The sequence below is a fragment of the Dermochelys coriacea genome, chromosome 3 (genome assembly GCF_009764565.3).
Source record: "Dermochelys coriacea isolate rDerCor1 chromosome 3, rDerCor1.pri.v4, whole genome shotgun sequence".
NCBI lineage: Eukaryota > Metazoa > Chordata > Testudines > Dermochelyidae > Dermochelys > Dermochelys coriacea.
The window spans coordinates 111,982,722-112,001,603 of record NC_050070.1 but is presented as its reverse complement, the minus strand read 5'-3'; the positions used below and the strand labels follow the sequence as shown (position 1 = coordinate 112,001,603).

The 18,882-nt window shown below is 49.8% G+C and overlaps 1 protein-coding gene across 5 annotated transcripts in view; it reads left to right on the top strand.

Moving 5' to 3' along the window:
* The first annotated feature begins 7,159 nt into the window (after positions 1-7,159).
* Positions 7,160-18,882, top strand: part of SHPRH (SNF2 histone linker PHD RING helicase) — a 140,411-nt gene continuing 128,688 nt past the window's right edge. Inside the window, exon 1 of one of the 5 annotated variants that reach the window (XM_038394745.2) lies at positions 7,160-7,497. The gene's annotated coding sequence lies outside the window, so the exon portion shown is untranslated. The other 4 variants (XR_005291847.2, XM_038394750.2, XM_038394749.2 and 1 more) reach the window with 4 other exon arrangements.

The following is an 18,882-nucleotide window of genomic DNA, read 5'->3' as shown; positions in this document are numbered from 1 at the left end:
CTCCACGGGAGTCCCTCTCCTCCAAGGCCCCCGAGGCTCCATCTGAAACCTCAGTGTGCCCCGAGGCAACAGTCGCGTCAGGTGGCAGCGAGGAGAATCCCGGGGTGGCGGAAACTGATCTCCCATCAATATATGAGGAGATTGAGGCCCTGGGTCTGACCCCGGTCACCCAGGGGGAGAATGACCCTATGCCAGCGGGCCTCGATATAGGTGACTTCACTCCAGCCCCCCTTTCCCCATGCTCCCTCCCCCTAACTGTTGCTTCCACTCCCACCTCCGAGGGGCCCCTGGACTCCTCCATCAACCCGGCTGCAGAGGGCACCCTGCTGAGAGCTGCCGAGCCTCTTCAGGCGACGGCCAGTGCCATGCAGCCGGGACCTGAGCCACCAGGGGTTGGTGAGGAGCATTCGACCTCCTTCCCGGGAGAGGGCCCTACAGAAGAGAATACACCTCCTGATGCCGTGGCTGCCAAATCCAGCATAGAGCTTACGCCTGGCATCACTGAGAGGCTTCTACCCGCCCAGACTCTCACCTCTACCCCTGCCCCTGCCCTTATCCCGTCCACGTCCCGAGATGTTATTGCCACCCCTAGGACTGTCTCCTTTCCCTTTCCAACGGATGATTCCCAGGGCGTGGCCTTTGTGTTTACCTGTCCCGACCCACCAGGGGCTGCTATCCTCCCTCCACCGCCCCCTATCGCCCCAGCATTCAGGTCAACCCATCAGGAACCCCGTCGGGGGTCCGCACCCTATCTGCCCATCTCGGTGGGCCACGGGGCTGTACCAAGGGCCCCGTCGGGGAGTAACCGGACCGTAACCCCAGCCCCCCATGCGCTGCGAGAGGAGTTGCGGGAGTTTCTAGAAGACGTCCGTGGCTCCCGCAACAAAGTACAGCTTGCCCTACAGCGATGGGGGGACTTTAATCAAATCCTCCGGGCCGCAAGGGCCCTCTTGGGGGAGGGGAAAAGGACCAGGAGGCAGGGCGCCACGGCCTACCAGCAGGTCCGCCTCTTCCGTGACTTCTTACTCACCTACGGGGTGGGTCACGGACTGCTGCGCGGCCCGCCGGGAGCCACGAGCATCCCTGCCGGCGAGGATCCCCCCCAGCCCTCCTCATGGCACCCTTTACCATCGCAACATTGAACACCCGCGGCTGTAGGATGGGTCTCTGCAGGTCTCAGGTGCTCTCCTTCCTTCGGGAGGGGAGGTACTCTGTGGTTTTCCTGCAGGAGACCCATACGGATCCGACCGCCGAAGACAACTGGCGGCTGGATTGGGGGGACAGGGTCTACTTTAGTCACCTCACAGTTCGTACGGCTGGAGTGGCGACCCTGTTCTCCCCCGACCTACGGCCCGAGGTGCTGGGGGTCGCCAAGGCTGTGCCGGGCCACCTGCTGCACCTCCGGGTCCGCATGGAGGGACTCGTAGTCAACCTCGTCAACATCTATGCCCCAGCAGCGAGCCCAGAGCGGCTGCAATTCTATCAGCAGGCATCCGCCTTCCTCGGCACCTTGGATCCTCAGGAGTGCCTGGTCCTGGGAGGGGACTTTAACATCACCCTTGAGGAACGGGACCGCTCGGGGACCGAGCAGAGCCCGGCCGCTGTCGCTGTCCTCCAGGACATAGTCAAACACCACTCCCTGGTGGACATCTGGCGCGATCACCACCCGGATGACACTTCCACGTTCACCTTTGTCCAGGTGGAGGCCCATCGGTCGCGCCACTCCTGGTTGGACCGCATTTATTTATCACGCTTTCATCTTTCACGAGCCCACTCCTCCAGCATCCGGCTGGCCCCATTTTCTGACCATCATATAGCCACCGTGACAGCCTCCCTCTGCGCGGAGAGGCTGGGGCTGGCCTATTGGCATTTTAACAACAGCTTGCTGGAGGATGCGGGCTTCGCGGCATCCTTCCGGGAGTTCTGGCTGGCCTGGCGAGGGCAGCGGCATGCCTTTCCCTCGGTACGGCGGTGGTGGGACGTAGGGAAGGTGCGCGCCCGGCTCTTCTGCCGTGACTACACCCGGGGCGCCAGCCAACGGAGGGATGCAGCGATAGAGCAGTTGGAACGGGAGGTCTTAGAGCTGGAGAGGCGTCTGGCCGCCAGCCCCGAGGATCCACCCCTCTGCGGAGCAGGCAGGGAGAAGCGGGAGGAGCTCCGGACCCTCGAGGACCATCGGGCCCGGGGTGCCTTTGTTCGATCCCGCATCCGTCTCCTTCGGGAGATGGATTGCGGCTCCCGCTTCTTCTACGCCCTGGAAAAAAAGAGGGGGGCTAAGAAACATATCATCTGCCTACTGGCAGAAGATGGCACCCCCCTCACAGATCCGGTGGAGATGTGCGGGAGGGCAAGAGCCTTCTACGCAAGCCTTTTCTCCCCGGAGCCGACCGATCCTAACGCTTGCAGAGTGCTCTGGGAGGAGCTCCCGACGGTCAGCGCGGGCGACAGAGACCGGGTAGAGCTGCCTCTCACTCTGGCCGAGTTCTCGGAAGCCCTCCGTCGCATGCCCACCAATAAATCTCCGGGCATGGACGGACTGACCGTGGAGTTCTACCGTGTGTTCTGGGACGTCCTGGGCCCAGACCTAGTCACCGTCTGGGCCGAATCTTTGCAGAGCAGGGTCCTCCCTCTTTCGTGCAGGCAAGCCGTGTTGGCCTTATTGCTGAAGAAGGGGGACCTCCACGATTTACGAAATTGGCGTCCCGTCTCGCTCCTCAGCATGGACTACAAAGTCGTGGCAAAAGCCATCTCGCTGCGGCTAGGGTCCGTGCTGGCGGACATGGTCCACCCAGACCAGACCTACACCGTCCCGGGCCGCAGCATCTTCGACAACCTATATCTGATCCGGGACCTATTGGAACTTGGGTGTAGGGATGGTCTGTCATTCACCCTCCTGTCCTTAGATCAGGAGAAGGCGTTCGACAGGGTGGATCACGGGTATCTCCTGAGCACTCTGCAGGCGTTTGGCTTCGGACCCAGGTTTGTGAATTTTCTCTGGGTGCTGTACGCTTCCGCAGAGTGTTTGGTCAGGCTCAACTGGACCCTGACCGAACCGGTCAGCTTCAGGCGAGGAGTACGGCGGGGTGCCCCCTCTCAGGCCAGCTGTACGCTCTGGCGATCGAGCCCTTCCTCTGTCTCCGAAGGAGGTTGACAGGGTTGGTGCTGTGGGAGCCGGAGCTGCGGCTGGTCCTGTTGGCGTACGCTGATGACGTGCTTCTCGTGGTCCAGGACCCGGGCGACTTGGCGCGGGTGGAGGCTTGCCAGGCCATCTATTCGGCAGCCTCCTCCACGCGGGTCAACTGGGTCAAGAGCTCTGGCTTGGTGATAGGGGATTGGCGGCAGGTGAGCTCCCTCCCACCTGCGCTTCAGGCCATCCGGTGGAGCACGGGTCCGCTGCTCTATCTGGGCATTTACCTTTCTGCCACGCATCCCTCTCCGCCGGAGAACTGGCAAAATTTAGAGGGCGGGGTGATAGAGCGGCTCCGGAAATGGACAGGACTACTCCGGTGCCTCTCCCTTTGAGGGAGAGCGCTGGTGCTTAATCAACTAGTCCTGTCCCTGCTCTGGTACCGGCTCAACACCCTGGTCCCGGCCCCGGCTTTCCTGGCCAACCTCCAGACATGGATTCTGTAGTTCTTTTGGTCAGGACTGCACTGGGTCCCTCCAGGGGTTCTCCATCTACCTCTGGAGGAGGGAGGGCAGGGCCTAAAATGTCTGCTCACTCAGGTCCATGTCTTCCGCCTCCAAACCCTGCAGAGGCTCCTTTATGGTGCAGGTAGTCCGGCGTGGAGCATACTGGTGCACGCTTTTCTGCGCTGCTTCCGAGGGCTCCGATATGACCGGCAGCTCCTTTATCTCCATCCGAGAGGTCTTCTGCGAGACCTCTCCGGGCTGCCCGTCTGCTACCAGGACCTCCTGCGGACCTGGAAACTCTTTTCAACGACTAGGTCTGTGGCGGCCACCGAGGGGGCAGATCTCCTCACGGAGCCCCTGCTACACAACCCCCAGCTCCGTGTGCAGGTGGCGGAGTCCCGCTTGGTGCGCCAGAGTTTGGTCCTGGCAGAGGTCACAAGAGTCGGAGACCTCCTGGACTATGACCGGGGAGACTGGCTGGATCCCCTGACGCTCACTCAGCGCATGGGGCTTTCCAGACCTTGTACTCCCCAGCGCATACTTCAGGAGGTGAAGGCCGCTTTGCCGCCCGCTGCCCGGGTTCATCTCAACTGGGTCCTCCACGAGGGCACGCCCCGCCCACCCCTTACCCCAGGCTCGCCAGACCTTTTAATTGGACCCCTGCCCCGTGGACCCAACTGACCCCTTCACCCCTTCACTGGAAGCCGGCTTCACGAGATGCTTTCAAACCACACCAAGAAAACATCTCTACACGCTCGTGCTCCACACCCTTCACGCCCGCACCCTTGTGTCCCGCCCCGATACAAAATGGCAGGATCTCCTGCCACCTTTGGAGGGTGAGGAGCCCCAGTGGGCCAGCCTATATTCCACCTTAGTTCCAAGGCCCGCCTGGGATGTCAGTTGGCGGCTCCTTCACGGAGCCGTGAGCACTGGCATGTACTTGGCACGGTTCACCTCAATCCCAGACACCTGCTCCTTTTGCAGCGTGAGGGATACCCTGGCACATATATACTTGGAGTGTGCCAGGCTGCAGCCCCTATTCCGGCTCCTCACCAATATTTTATTACGTTTTTGGTTACACTTCTCCCCTCACCTTCTCATTTATGCACTCCCTATCCGTGGCCCCACAAAGTCACGGGATCTCCTGGTCAACCTCCTCCTGGCCCTAGCTAAAATGACCAACTATAAAACCAGAGTGAGGAGGTTGGCCGATGGAGTCTCCTGTGACTTGGGGCCTATTTCCGATCCTCGGTCCATACACGTATCTGGGCAGAGTTCCTCTGGGCGGCATCCTCTGACTCCCTTGACGCCTTTGAGGAGCAGTGGGCGCTGTCCGGGGTCCTCTGCTCGGTGTCCCCGTCCGGTTCCCTTCGTTTGACCCTTTGACCGCACTCCTGTCCCTGTTATTTCATTAGTTGTCCCCCGGAATTTTTTGGGTATCTATGTCCTGTGGATCCCCCTTTTAGGCTGGGGGGGATCCTTTAGTGGTGGACGGGCTTTGCCCGCCCACTTCCTGGATCCCAATAAGACCAGGTTAAGTGAAATGGAAGCTGCTCCAGGTCAATTAAGACACTGGGGCCAATTAAGAACTTTCCAGAAGGCAGGGAGAAGACTAGGTTGATTGGGACACCTGAAGCCAATCAGGGGCTGGCTGAAACTCGTTAAAAGCCTCCCAGTTAGTCAGGTGGATGTGCATGTCAGGAGCTGTGGGAGGAAGTTGTGCTGTTGGAGAGGCTGAGTAGTACACACCATATCAGGTACAAGGAAGGAGGCCCTGAGATAAGGGTGAAGTGGAGCTTGAGGAATTGAGGGCTGCTGTGTGGGAAGTAGCCCAGGGAATTGTACATGTCATGTTTCTAAAAGGTCAGCTACCATAGCTGATACTATTAGGGTCCCTGGGCTGGAGCCCAGAGTAGAAGGTGGGCCTGGGCTTCCCTCCCACCTTTGTCCCCTGATTAATCACTGAGACTGGGAGACAATGGAGACTGTGCAAGGAAGGATAACTTCTCCTCACCTCCCTTGCTGGCTTATGATGAAAATGGCTCAGTAGACTGTGACGCTTGTCTCTAGAGAAAGAAGGGTTACGTGGAGGCTCACAGTGAGCTTCTGAGGCTTGTGAAATCTGCCAGGAAATGTGGGACTCACAAGGCAAGGACAGAGCTCTGTCACAAACCCTACTCATGAAACATAATAAGGATGCTGCTTAGGTATGCAACATCCAAATTCTGCAGGTTCAGAACCAGCTCATTACTGATTTGGGTGAATTGGCCTAATCATAAAAAGGAGACAAGTGATTTGCTTTGAACTGTCCTTCAAAAAAATAATCCCACTGGGGGACAACCTATGATAAGCTGAAGGATCCTAAAAATGTCACCCTTGAGTCTGTCAAATAAAAGTGTAAATGCACTTTAGTTAAGGTGACCAGATAGCAAGAGTGAAAAATCAGGATTTTTTTTTCCAGTGAAGGGAAGTGGCATATATAAGACAAAGCCTCTAATGCCCTGACAGTCCCAACAATATCTGAACATCAGGTCATTCTAACTTTAGTGCACCATAGTAGTTGGGCACTATTTAACACTTAAGGGATCCATCAATCCCCTCTGCAGGTGCCCCAGTTTCCCTTCCCTCCTGCAGCTGGAGTGGGACACGTAGGGGGAGTTTGCGGTGTGCCTTGCCCCCCTCCTCTGTGAGAATGGGGGAGGATTGCACTGCACATGTCAGTCAAGGGAGCACTGTGTGTCGGCGCTGAGGTGCGCGCTGTCAGAAATTGTTCCCGGCTGGCAAGGGAGCGCTGGGTGTGTGGAGTGCAGCCAGATTTCTCCCTGCTTTTTCCCAGTCCACAAACATGGGTGGAGGGGCTCGCCCCCACCCGCCCATGGTCCTCTGTGCCCCACTAGGGGGCTGTGACGGGGGAGCAACACCAAGTGCTCCATGTACCCAGGTCCCTGTCCTGCTGTGCTGTAAGGTGAGCATCAGGCGCTGCTGCTTTCCTGCCCTGGCTTTACACAGCCCCGGGGGGGAAAGTGTCCTGGATGCTAGGAGCCCTGGCGCTGGTCCTTGCTCCCGCCTCACAACCCCCTAGGGGTGCACGGAGGAAAAGCGTTGGCAGGAGGGGGCGGAGAGCAGCGATGCCAGTTGCGCCATGCATCTAAGTCAGTTTCCCCACTTGGGGTACCGGGGTTGGGGCAAAGGGGCACAGTGTAGGAGTTGGGGGGGGGAAGGGGCGGTGGGGGCCTGGGGAACTTCGGGACACTGAGAGGCATCCACGAGGTCCAGGGGCACCAAAGTAGAAGCTCGCCCAAGGAGGGCACCATTTCCCCCAAGGGCAGCCCTGCGTGTCACACGTTTCCCCGGCACCACCCCTGTGAGGACGGGGGAATTTGCTGCGGGCATTCCGCGGCTGCTGCTCCTGCTGCTGCTGCTGCTCCTCCTCATCCCAGGGGCACCCCGGGGCCCGGGATCAGCCCCGGCCGCGCCTCTTCCCTGAGCCCGGCCACCCTCCGCCCTCCCCCGCGCGGCTGCGAGGAACCCCCAGGAGCCGTAGAGGCCCCGCCCTCCCCTCGCCCCCGGCTGTGGGCCTGGCCGTTGCGCATGCGCCAGCTCTGGGCCCGCTGGTTCCTTTCCGCCGGCGCAGCCTCTGCCGGCTAGGAGGCTCCTTCCGAGACCGAACGGGCGCGCTCTGGTGCCGTCGGGAGCGCGCGCGCGCGGCTGGGAGGCCGTTGTTGGCCGTCGCCCCTCGTCAGCCCGTAGCAGCGCTGCGTGGCCTCGTACGAGCGCAACTGTCCGGGAGCTGCCCCTCCCCCCCCGCCAGAGGCGCCCCGAGGGGCTGCAAGGAGCCGGCGCAGGTGCTGACTTATCCCCTAGGTAGGTTGAGTGCGGGAGGGGGGCCCGCCAGGCTGTGGGTCCCGACCCCGCAGGGCGCCCCTCTGCGGCACGGTGCAGCAGCCCCTCCCTGGGGCTCCCCTCTGCTGGGGGCACCCCGCGTGTGCTGCCTGCGCCTGGCTCCCCTTTCGCCCCCTCTGCCCCGCCCCGCTTTGCCGTCCGCGTGCCCGGCTGTGCTGTGAAGCGGCAAAGTCTCTTCGCCTCCCCCTGCGGCCCCTCGACGCGGGGACGTTCCGGTGCTTAGGAGACGAAGTGGGGCTGAGCCGGCGTCTCTGGGAAGAGGCGAGTGCTCCCGATGCAGCCAAGCGGTGATCGTCTCCCCGCCCCCCCCCCCCTTTGCGTAAATCGCAACCTCGCGTAGGTGTGCTGCGCTTGTCCGGGTTCGCCCTGACGGCTCTTCGGGACGAGGGCCCCCTGTCTCTAGCCGTGCAAGAGTACGCGGTGCTTTAGAAAAGGGTTAAGCACACCATTGCACGTAAGTGTCCCTGCCCCAAAGGGCTTGCAGCCTGAGAGGTGAATGGGTACGTTGCAATACAGTAGCGCCCCATTTACCCGTTATCTGCCTCTCCGGATTCACCAAACCACCCCGGCGCCCGCACGGGAATCGAGTAAGGGAAATTGACGCGCTCAGTCGCGGGTGGCGGGGCTCAGGCCGACAGCCCCGAAATCCCCCACCCATTCTTCTGTTTATCTGAATTTTTGTTTATCTGATGTGGCCCCAGTTAGATCGGATAATTCGGGTTCCACTGTGTAATATTAGACAGGAGAGTGAGGGCTGTGAGCTTCGCAGCTGGAATGCTTCAAAGAACTGCTGGGTTTTCAGAAGTTCTTTCAGGGCAAGGAGTGTGCTTTGTTCAGGTTTGCCAATGGCTGTGTACGTGTACTGTACTTTATAAATATTAACTCTGTTTGCTCTGTATTCACACGGTAAGTGTGTAATAAGGAAAAATAAAGTTGGAAGGCTGGTGTGTAACATTATAATGTCAGGTGTCAGAGTAGCAGGCGCGTTAGTCTGTATTCGCAAAAAGAAAAGGAGGACTTGTGGCACCTTAGAGACTAACAAATTTATATGAGCATAAGCTTTCGTGAGCTACAGCTCACTTCATGTAGCTCACGAAAGCTTATGCTCTAATAAATTTGTTAGTCTCTAAGGTGCCACAAGTACTCCTTTTCTTGTTCTAATGTCAGTAACCTTGGTGCTGCCCAAATTTCATCAGCTTCTGAAATGCAGTGTTTTGGAGGTATCAAAATATCATACATTTCCTTCCACATTAGTAGCTTTATTTGGAGTAGTTCACTGAGGAGAAACGTTTATTATTCAAAAGGTACTCTTAACTTCTGCTTTCATATTCTTTTGCTGTTTCAAGTAGCTCCCCAGCAGTTACAGGAAAAATTGGAAAAAAGAGCTGTTAGAATGTATAACATTGGAGCATGCAATAATAATGTGAAAACATAGTGTAGGATCATGGTTCTCAACCATTCTTCATTTGAAGACCCCTACGCATTTTCAAATGGAGGTGCAGCAGACCCATTTAGAATTCTTAGACATAGTCTGCGGACCCCCAGGGGTCCATGGGCCATAGGTTCAGAACCACTGGTCTAGGAAATCTGAGCTTTTGTAAGGAATAACATAAGGCCAAAAAACAAAACCAAAACCCCACATGCCCAACACATTAAGAAATAATGTGATATAGCACAATTTTAAAGATTATTGCAAATTCGGAAGGTATTTTAGAAATCCTTCAGCTTGGCAAAGATTACATAAAAAACCCCTAAATTTCCAATCTGTCAAACACTGAGCCACGTGCTTTTCTTTGCAGGATTGGGGTTTCATATTGTGGTCATGATTGCATCATAGTTAAAGACACTTCAAATCATGTATGAAACAAACAGATTTCTTTAACTATGTTTGTAATTATGACCTGTATTCAGCTGTTTCATGCAGGGGGAAGTCCATGGATTTGATTGAAGGATACTGGCCTTTGTTGTTCACATTCAGCGCAAGAATTCTAAAACTCCAGTTAGCTTGTTTTTGTTTTTTCTATTCTTAAAGCTTGCAGTTTTCTCAGTATCCAATACTAAGAAAGCAGACAGTTTCACTTTCATATTCTTAGGGGTACAATGTTTGGAATTCAAACAATATAGGTTTTAGTCTAAAATATTTCATTAGACTCATCTTAATGATGAAAAATGATTTCTGTTGGTTGATGTTTGTAGGCCTTAATCAATCTCGTTTGTATGAAATGTAAATTGTGGGTTAAATTTAAGTTGACTGTGTCCATTTACATTGAAGAAGCATATTTAATGCCAAGTTAACAGGACACTAGATTCCAAATATATACATAATATTACATATACTATATTAGCCTAAAAATGTTTGTCATACTCTTGTTGATTTTTACTTTATTTTAATGTATGGGGGAGAGTCCATAGTCAGACAGAAGATGAGGTTGCTGAACAGGAGCCTTGGAAATAACCTTGATTATTGGGGTTGGTGGAAGGGTGTCAGAGTTTCTAACCCTGCATTTAAAATAGCGTGTGTACATTTGCATGTTGTCTTATTTAATTAGCCACGTGCACATGCCTCTCTTTGTATATATACATTGGTCATTTGTTTGCCTAAACTACATGTGGAAAAGTGTGCATGCAATTGTGTGTCTAATTTGAAATCCAGTCATTGTTTCCTCAGCTGTTGGAGTTCAGGTGTTCTTGGATTTATGTTAAAGAGGATGACGGCTTCTATTTTTCTGAGTACCTAATGCTAACCATTTTGTGGCGTATCAAAGCATTACTCAGAAGAGGCTGCTATCACCCACCCTTCAGCTGGGGATGAATGCAACAAGGGCAGCTGCCTATTAGCAAGCATGGGGAAATTGTTGGCTTTATAATGAAAGGTATGTGAGGTCTTAGAATGATTAAATTTGATCCTGAGACCATGTACAATGGGAGAGTCCAATTCACATGCCAGTGATTTTAAAAGGATACTACTGATATCTGTTTATATTAGGGCTATCAATTAATCACAGTTAACTCACACGATTAACTCAAAGAAATTAATTGCAATTAAATAAATTAATTGCGATCAATCGTGGTTTTAATCACACTGTTAAACAATAGAATACCAATTGAAATTTATTAAATATTTTGGATGTTTTTCTACATTTTCAAATATATTGATTTCTGTTGCAGCACAGAATACCAAGTGTACAGTGCTCACTTAATATTACTAATTTTTATTAAAAATATATGCACTTTAAAAGATAAACAAAAGAGAGTATTTTTAGTTCACCTTATACAAGTACTGTACTGCTATCTTTTTATCGTGAAAGTGCAACTTACAAATGTAGGTTATTTTTGTTATATAACTGCACATAGAAACAAAACAATTTAAAACTTCAGAGCCTACGAGTCCACTCGGTTCTACTTCTTATTCATCCAATCGCTAAGGGAAACAAGTTTGTTTACATTTACGGGAGATAATGCTGCCGGCTTTTTATTTACAATTTCATCTAAAAGTGAGAACAGGAACTTTTAGAGCCGGCATTGCAAGGTATTTGTGCCATATATACTAAACATTCATGCTTCGGCCGCCATTCCAGAGGAGATGCTTGTATGCTGATGACACTTGTTAAAAAAATAACGTGTTAACTTTTGACTGAATGCCTTGGGAGAGAACAGTATGTCTCTTGCTCTGTTTTACCCACATTCTGCCATTATTTCATGTTATAGCAGTCTTGGATGATGGCCCAGCACATGTTCTTCGTTTTAAGAACACTTTCACTATAGATCTGACAAAGTGCAAAGACAATACCAGTGTGAGTTTGTAAGGATAACTACAGCGCTCAACCCAAGGTTTAAGCAACTGAAATGCCTTCCAAAATCTGAGTGGGACGAGGGTGGAGCATGCTTTCAGAAGTCTTAAAAGAGCAACACTCCATTGCGGAAACTACAGCACCTGAACCATCAAAAAGGAAAATCAACCTTCTGCTGGTGGCATCTGACTCAGATGATGAAAGCAAATATGCGTTGGTCTGCACTGCTTTGGATCATTATTGAGCAGAACCCATCATCAGCATGGATGCATGTCCTCTAGCATGGTGGTTGAAGATGAAGGGGCATATGAATCTTTAGCACATCTGGCACCTAAATATCTTGCAACGCCGACTACAACGGTGCCATGCGAACGTCCGTTCTCACTTTCAGGTGGCATTGTAAACAAGAAGCGGGCCGCATTATCTACTGAAAATGTACACAAACTTGTTTGTCTGAATGATTGGCTGAACAAGAAGTAGGACTGAGTGCACTTATAGGGTCTAAAGTTTTACTTTGTTTTATTTTTTAAATGCAGTTTTTTTTGTACGTGATTCTATATTTGCTGCAATCTCTTTATTATGAAAGTTGAACTTACATAGTACTTTTATTAGGTCCCTTGAAAAATACTGTTTTTTTTTACAGCATAAATACTTGTAATCAAAAATATAAAGTGAGCACTGTACACTTTTTATTCTGTGTTGTAATAGAAAATCAATATATTTGAAAATGTAGAAAACATCAAAATGGTAATTCTATTATTGTTTAACAGTGCGATTGTTTTTTTTAATTGCTTGATAGCCCTAGTTTATATTTTTAGAAAATATTTGTGGATCACAGGTCCCAAAGAATTGTTTTGAAGATGTGGGACAGCGTTGAAAGAAATGTTCGTCAGAACTGCTGGTTTTATAGGAAAAACAAATACAAACACAGAACAGTAAAACATTTAAGTGTATGAAACTTGTTTTCAATGTTTGTTTATAATCTTGAAAAGTGAGGATAAGAGTAAATCTACTGTGTGTGTGTACCCTGCGGAACATTACATTAAAGTGGAATATAAATGAGATTTCCACTAATATAGCTGCATGTCAGTCAGTTTAATGAAAAGGCAGTCACATCTTGCTATTATTCCATGCCTCAAACTGCTACGGAAGTCAAGAGTTTTTTAGGATCATGCACTATTGCCAAGTCCCCCACAAAGAGCCTACCCAAGCTCCCAGTGAAGTTAAGACTCCCATTGATTTTAATAGAAGTTGGATTAGAGAACATACTGTAAATCAAAAATTCTTTCTGAAAATCTTCAGATGGTCTTTTCCAGTATTACCAATTCATTTAGACAGGCATACTACCCTTCATAGAAATGTAAGACTGGAAGGGACCTAGTTGTCAAGTCAAGTCTCCTGCACTGTTGCAGGATTACATATTCTCTAGACCATTCTTGACAGGTGTTTTTCTAACCTGTTTTTAAAAACCTCCAGTGATGGAGATTTCACAGCCTCCCTTGGTAATTTGTTCCAGTGCTTAACTACCCTTATAGTTAGGACGTTTTTCCTTCTATCTAACCTAAATCTCTCTTGCTGCAATTTTAAGTCCATTTCTTTTTGGCCTGTCCTTGGTGGTTAAGGAGAACAATTTATCACCCGTCTCTTTATAACAACCTTTTACGTACTTGAAGACTGTTATCATGTCCCTGCTCAGTCTTCTCTTCTCCAGACTAAACAAACCCAATTTTTTCAGCCTTTCCTCATAGGTCATGTTTTAATTATTTCATCTAGTTTCCAAAATTCATCATGATTTCTTTTCAGGTATGCTTGCATATCCTTCCCTGGGGACTACACCTTGATGTGGTGAGTGCCTGTGATTTAAGTTCCCTGTAAGCCGCGCAGCAGCCTGTTTAGCGCTGCACAGGCACTCAGGGAAACCACCTGGGGACCTGCCGGGGGAGGGGCACTCCAACCTGCCATGGCCAGGATGGCCCCTTGGCCCCAACTATGCCACGACCCGGACCTGCTGTGGCCGGGGTGCCTCAACCCTAAATCTGGGCAGCTCCAGCCCCGAACCTGGGCGCCCCGGCCTGGATCTGCTGGAGCCGGGGGAGGGACGCCTATCCTGCGGTCCCAGCCCTGGAGTTGCTGTGGTGGGGAGGGGCGCCTCTGTCCCCCAGCCGAGGTGCTGCTGCGGGGAGAGAACTGGGGGGAGTCCCTCAGCTGGAACCCTCACACCCCTGCATCCCAACCCTCTGCTCCAGTCCTGAGCCCCCTTCCATACTCCGAACCTCTTGGCCCCACCCTCACCACATTAATTTTGTTATGTGCACCAATATGACATCACCTCCATATTGGTGCGCATAACAAAATTCATTCCTCACATGGGTGGGAAAAATTAGAGGGAACACTGCCTGTGACCTTGAGAGCTGTGCCATCGGGATTAACTCTTCTGGCAGGGCTACCCAAGTTGGACGGGTCAGAGGATAGGAACCAGACAAAAAGCAGTCCATTGGTCCTCCAGTTTGGGGGTTGAGTGATAGACCAATAATCTATTCTTGGTAAAAAAAAAAAAAAAAAAAAAGTTGTAGGAACAGAAAAAGGTAGCCATTGTGGTCAGGGACGGCAGAGCCATGTTTGTGCCTTAAGCAACATTTGATGGTATGAGAAGGGTTCAGATGTAGTTGCACATAGTATTCTCATAGAATCATAGAACTGGAAGGGACCTCGAGAGGTCATCTAGTCCAGTCCCCTGCACTCAAGGCAAGACTAAGTATTATTTAGACCATCCCTGACAGGTGCTTATCCAACATGCTCTTAAAAATCCCCGATGACGGAGATTCCACAACCTCCGTAGACAATTAATTCCAGTGCTTAACCACTCTGACAGGAAGTTTTTCCTAATGTCCAACCTAAACTGCCCTTGCTGCAATTTAAGCCCATTGCTTCTTGTCCTATACTCGGAAGTTAAGAAAAAATTTTCTCCCTCCTTCTTGTAACAACCTTTTATGTACTTGAAAACTCTTACCAGTTTTCTCTGTTCCTTCATCCTGAGATGTCCAGTTGAAGAGCAATACCATGTAATTAAAACTTGAAAAGAGGTACTGCTTTGTGAAAGATAAATTGTCTCCTTTTGTTACCCTAGAGTGCTTGTTTTTTCATTTGCTCCATTCATACAATTCAATTATGAAAAAGTTGACTCTCCAGACTCTAAATGGCAGTATGTTTTTGCAGGTCCTTGTGTTGCTGTTGTGGATGTTGAATGATCAGGAGCTGCAATGAGAATCTGTTTAGCAGAGGAACATAAAATGTGGGCCATATGATCAGAGGGAGCAGGTCTACAGATAGCTTACTGCTAGCTTCCGTTAGGGAAAATAGCTTCTGTAGAGTTTGATTATTTAATTAAGACAAAAATTTGGGATATTGTACATCAGGCCTGTGAGTCTCTGTATCAAATTCAAGAAGAGAAAGGTCTTCAAGAATTTCTGGAAGTTTCCTGTCTTATTCCAGAGCTAACCTCTCCTTAGCCTTGATGAACCTGTGACACTATAATGAGTAGTTTAGCATATCTGCTTCTTTGCTATTGTATTTCAGTAACAATTTTGATACAGAAGGTATAGGTCTGTTAATTTGGCCTAAATGAAATTGAAATTATACAAGGTCATTATTTTGAACCTTTTTCTGAGCTAGTCTCTGTAATTATCTTTTTTTGAAAATCCAATATTTTCATAGATTCATAGATTCATAGATATTTGACAACTACCTTTTTGAAAAGCATCTACATCGAGGTGCCACCTCTGTCGACCGTTACGGAGCCTGCCCCCGTTGACTTTTTTATAGCAGGGAATGGCCAGCAGAGGAAAATATCAGAACAACCGCAACACGCTTACTGGATGCTGAAATGAAGTCTGTTCTTCAAAAACTGACTTGGGTGAATATGAAAAGGCTAAACTTTACAGCACCGTGCTAATATATGTGAATCAGAGCGATGGGGATAAAGGAAAAACAAGTCTGTAGATGCTTTTCTCTGGGGTTTAATAATCTCTAGTCCCCGCCTCAAAAGCAGTACGGCTTTTAGAAAGAGGCTACGGAATATTCCACTCACGCCCGCCCCAGACATCACAGGGGCCCCATGATATCCAAGAAGGGCATATCCTGCCTGCACTTTGTAATAGTTCCTGTAGATGTTGGGGTTGCTGTAACTTTTTAGGATCGCCATAATAGCGTTTTGCTTTTTAGAAAACTCGCTCTCTCCGGGGACGCAGGTGTAGATGTTGATCACCTTGCCAAAGCGAAATGAGACTCTTTTGTTCTGATCTGTCTTTATTTCAATGGTAATGGTGTCGATGTGGTGTTTACTGATAGGAACGTAATGAGGTTTATTGTAGGTGATGGTGACAAACTCGTTGCCCCTTCCTTGGACGGGGACACAACGTAACGGGGGGGGGAACAGAAAAGTCCCCAACAAACTGGTGTTCTACGATATCAGTGTACAGATACAAGGAATTAAAACCCCCCATCATTAATATCTGATGAGAAAAGGAATTTTTGGACGCTGTGTTTGGGGCCTAAGCCCAGAATGTTAGCTAGCTCCCGCTGGTAGAAAACATATAAGTAAAAGTGGTGCATTTAAGTCTAATTTTTCTACCCACAGGGTCATAGTTCATGACCATCTCAGGCGGTCCGGGGTGACAAGCCACGGTACCGTTCATATGATCCAGTAATTCGGGTATGGACAATAGGCTGAAACTCCACGCCATATCTCCAAAGGTGATTTCAAAAGGGGTGTCTTCGTTGATAGCGTTCCAGCTGTGTGGGTATTCCACTAACCCCACCTCCCAGGCACCTGGGAGATCCAAGGGCTTAATTAGCCGTATTGTAAAGTTCGAGCTGGTGTTTTGGGGAAAAACTGCAGAGCTGGCATTACTGGGCAAAGTAACGTAAAACCCGCCGTTGCTCATTTTCTGTCTTTGTAGGAGGAATAACTTTTGTTTGTTTTTGTTGTTTGTGTCTAAATGTCACAGAGCTGAGAAGCTTTCAGCCAGTTGTTAAACTTATTAGGCCACCCCAACCATTTCACCAGTAGTTGCTTTTTTTCTCCCTTTTTTTCCTTTCTCCGCTAGAACTTTTTCAATCCTGTAAATCCTGTCTCGTTTGGGGTTTACTTTTTGTAATTCTTCAGGGTAAAAAGATCCAGTAACTGTCTCACCCTCGTAATTTTTTAATTGGTATACAGGTTTCTGACCCCTGGTTAAGGCTTCATCCACTATGAATATCTCATCGGTAAATGTCTGTTCATAACCTTTTTCAAAAGCTCCTTTGGTTTTAGATAGTCCCATGTGGTCACCTTTTCTAAAAGGGGCAACAACTGGTTTTATTTTAAAACCATCTCTATAAACTGTTTTCTATGCCTTCAGAGAATTTGAAGGGTTAATATCAGCGGGTCTGGTACATATAGTTCTGTGAAAGCTCTGGTTGTAACTCTTTATAAAGTCAGGGTAACACACTGATGTAGCGAAAGGTGTTATGGGCTGTAAAATATCTCCACATCCTAGTTTTTAAAGTTCTGTTAAATCGCTCCACAACCCCTGCTTTGACTTCATTATTAGTAACAAAATGGTGAATGCCATGGCGCTTTAACAATCTGCTTAAGGGTTTGTTTAAAAATTCTTTCCCCCGTCGGTTGGTAATTTTTGAGGCACACGCCCTTCACTAAAAATAGCTTTAAAGGCCTTGGATACCTCACCACTCGTCTTGTCTCTTAGGCCTAAGGCCCAGGCATATTTGGATAGACTATCTACCACTGTTAAGATGTACTTAAAATTACTGCTGTGTTTGGACAACCGGTGCATATCCACCAAATCTGCCTGCCATTGCACATCCATATCTGAAACAATGGTCTTGTTTCTTTTAAAACGTATTCGAGCTGGTTTGTGTAAAGTCTGAATGCATCCTGGTCGGAAAGCCAAGCTGTTACCTGTCTTCTATTTAAAGTTTTACTACGCTTTTTGGTCACTTGAAAAAGAGGGTTCACCCCGCCAAAGCTCCCAACTTCCCCGGGGGTGTAATATATTTTCTTTAACAGAGCTGTCTCTGGAGACATGACTGTTACTGGCACCATCTTTTACTAACACAAGTATGGGTGGGGGACGACATTCATATTAACATATTTAAATAAGTTTTATTCATCGCCTGGTTTAACATAACCTTTTACAACCACCTGTAAAAATGGACGCCATGACTCCTAACATGAGGGAGTCTGTGCTGGTTCATTCTTCCATTTTGTCCTTTTCCTCTTGAGATCTGTGTCTCAGACATGATGCATTTACTCCCACAGGTCTACCGATGTGTAAGTTCTCAAAGGCCTCTAGAAAGGCATCATCAAGCTGTCGAGAGATTTTTTTCAGAAAAGAAACAGTGTAAGCACTCCCCTGCTTGGTTTTTGATTTACACAATCCCTGGTTCCTAACCCCATTGCACAGCCCCCCCCCGACCGTCACTTCTTAAACATTTATTTACCTGAGCAATGTCTTTTCCGTTCACCTTGTCCGCCCGTAACCCCCAAGCCATGATCACCTTCCACCTCTACGGGGGTGGACAACAAGAGGCCATCATGCTCATTGGGGTGCCTCACAAGCAGCTGGGTTTCGAGATCGGTTTCCGCCGTATCTACCAACGGTTGGGCCAAAGGGTACTCCTTGGAACTCTCACTGATGTAGCGCTTTCTCCACACAAGTCCAAAGGTGGTTGGGGCTAAAACAAAGTCCGAAGTTCTCAGGGGGTGGTGAAGGAATCCATGTTTCCATGGTTTCTAAAACACGAGCTCTTGGTAAAAGATGGCCTCTTCCGCCTTTCGCTGGGACTTATGGAGTAATGGTGCTGCGCTCTGATTGGCAGACGGGTGACACGCCCCTCTTCTGGGTGGTTCACCCTATCCCAGAACCTGCCCTATTTTGGTCAAATCTGCTCTTGGGTTGGCCTGATTGGTAGAGGTTGGTGGGAGGAGTTGTTAGAGGGGTCACACGAATCATTTCTGGGCTGGTCACCTTGCCCTGGAACTCGCCCTGATTGGTCAAATCTCCTCTTGTGGCCGGTCCTATTGGGACAAAACCCATCCTGATTGGTACAGGGTGGGGGGAGGAGTTGTTAGAGGGGTTACACGACCCACTTCTGGAGAGGACACCCGCCCCGGAACTTGCCCTGATTGATCAGATCTCCTCTCGGTGCAGTCCTAGAGGGGTGAAACCCCTCCTGATTGGTAGAGAGAAGTGGGAGGAGTTGTTAGAGGGGTCACATGACACCTTGTTTCCGGTCACGTGGCAGCCTTGACCCCGGCAGTAATACCCCATCGGGCGGGTCTTCCGGTGAAGGGGGCAGGGGTCAAGGGACGAGGTTAGGGTTTGATTGACAATAGGGCCCTTATACTACTCACATGTACATCTTTTAAGTACTTTGGTAGTTCCACTGAAGTCACTGGAACTGCAGGTGTTCTTAAAGCTATGCATATGCCTAAATTCTTTGCTGAATCTGGGCCTAGTCGCAACAACAAACTGCTAAGGACTGCTGTGCAAGC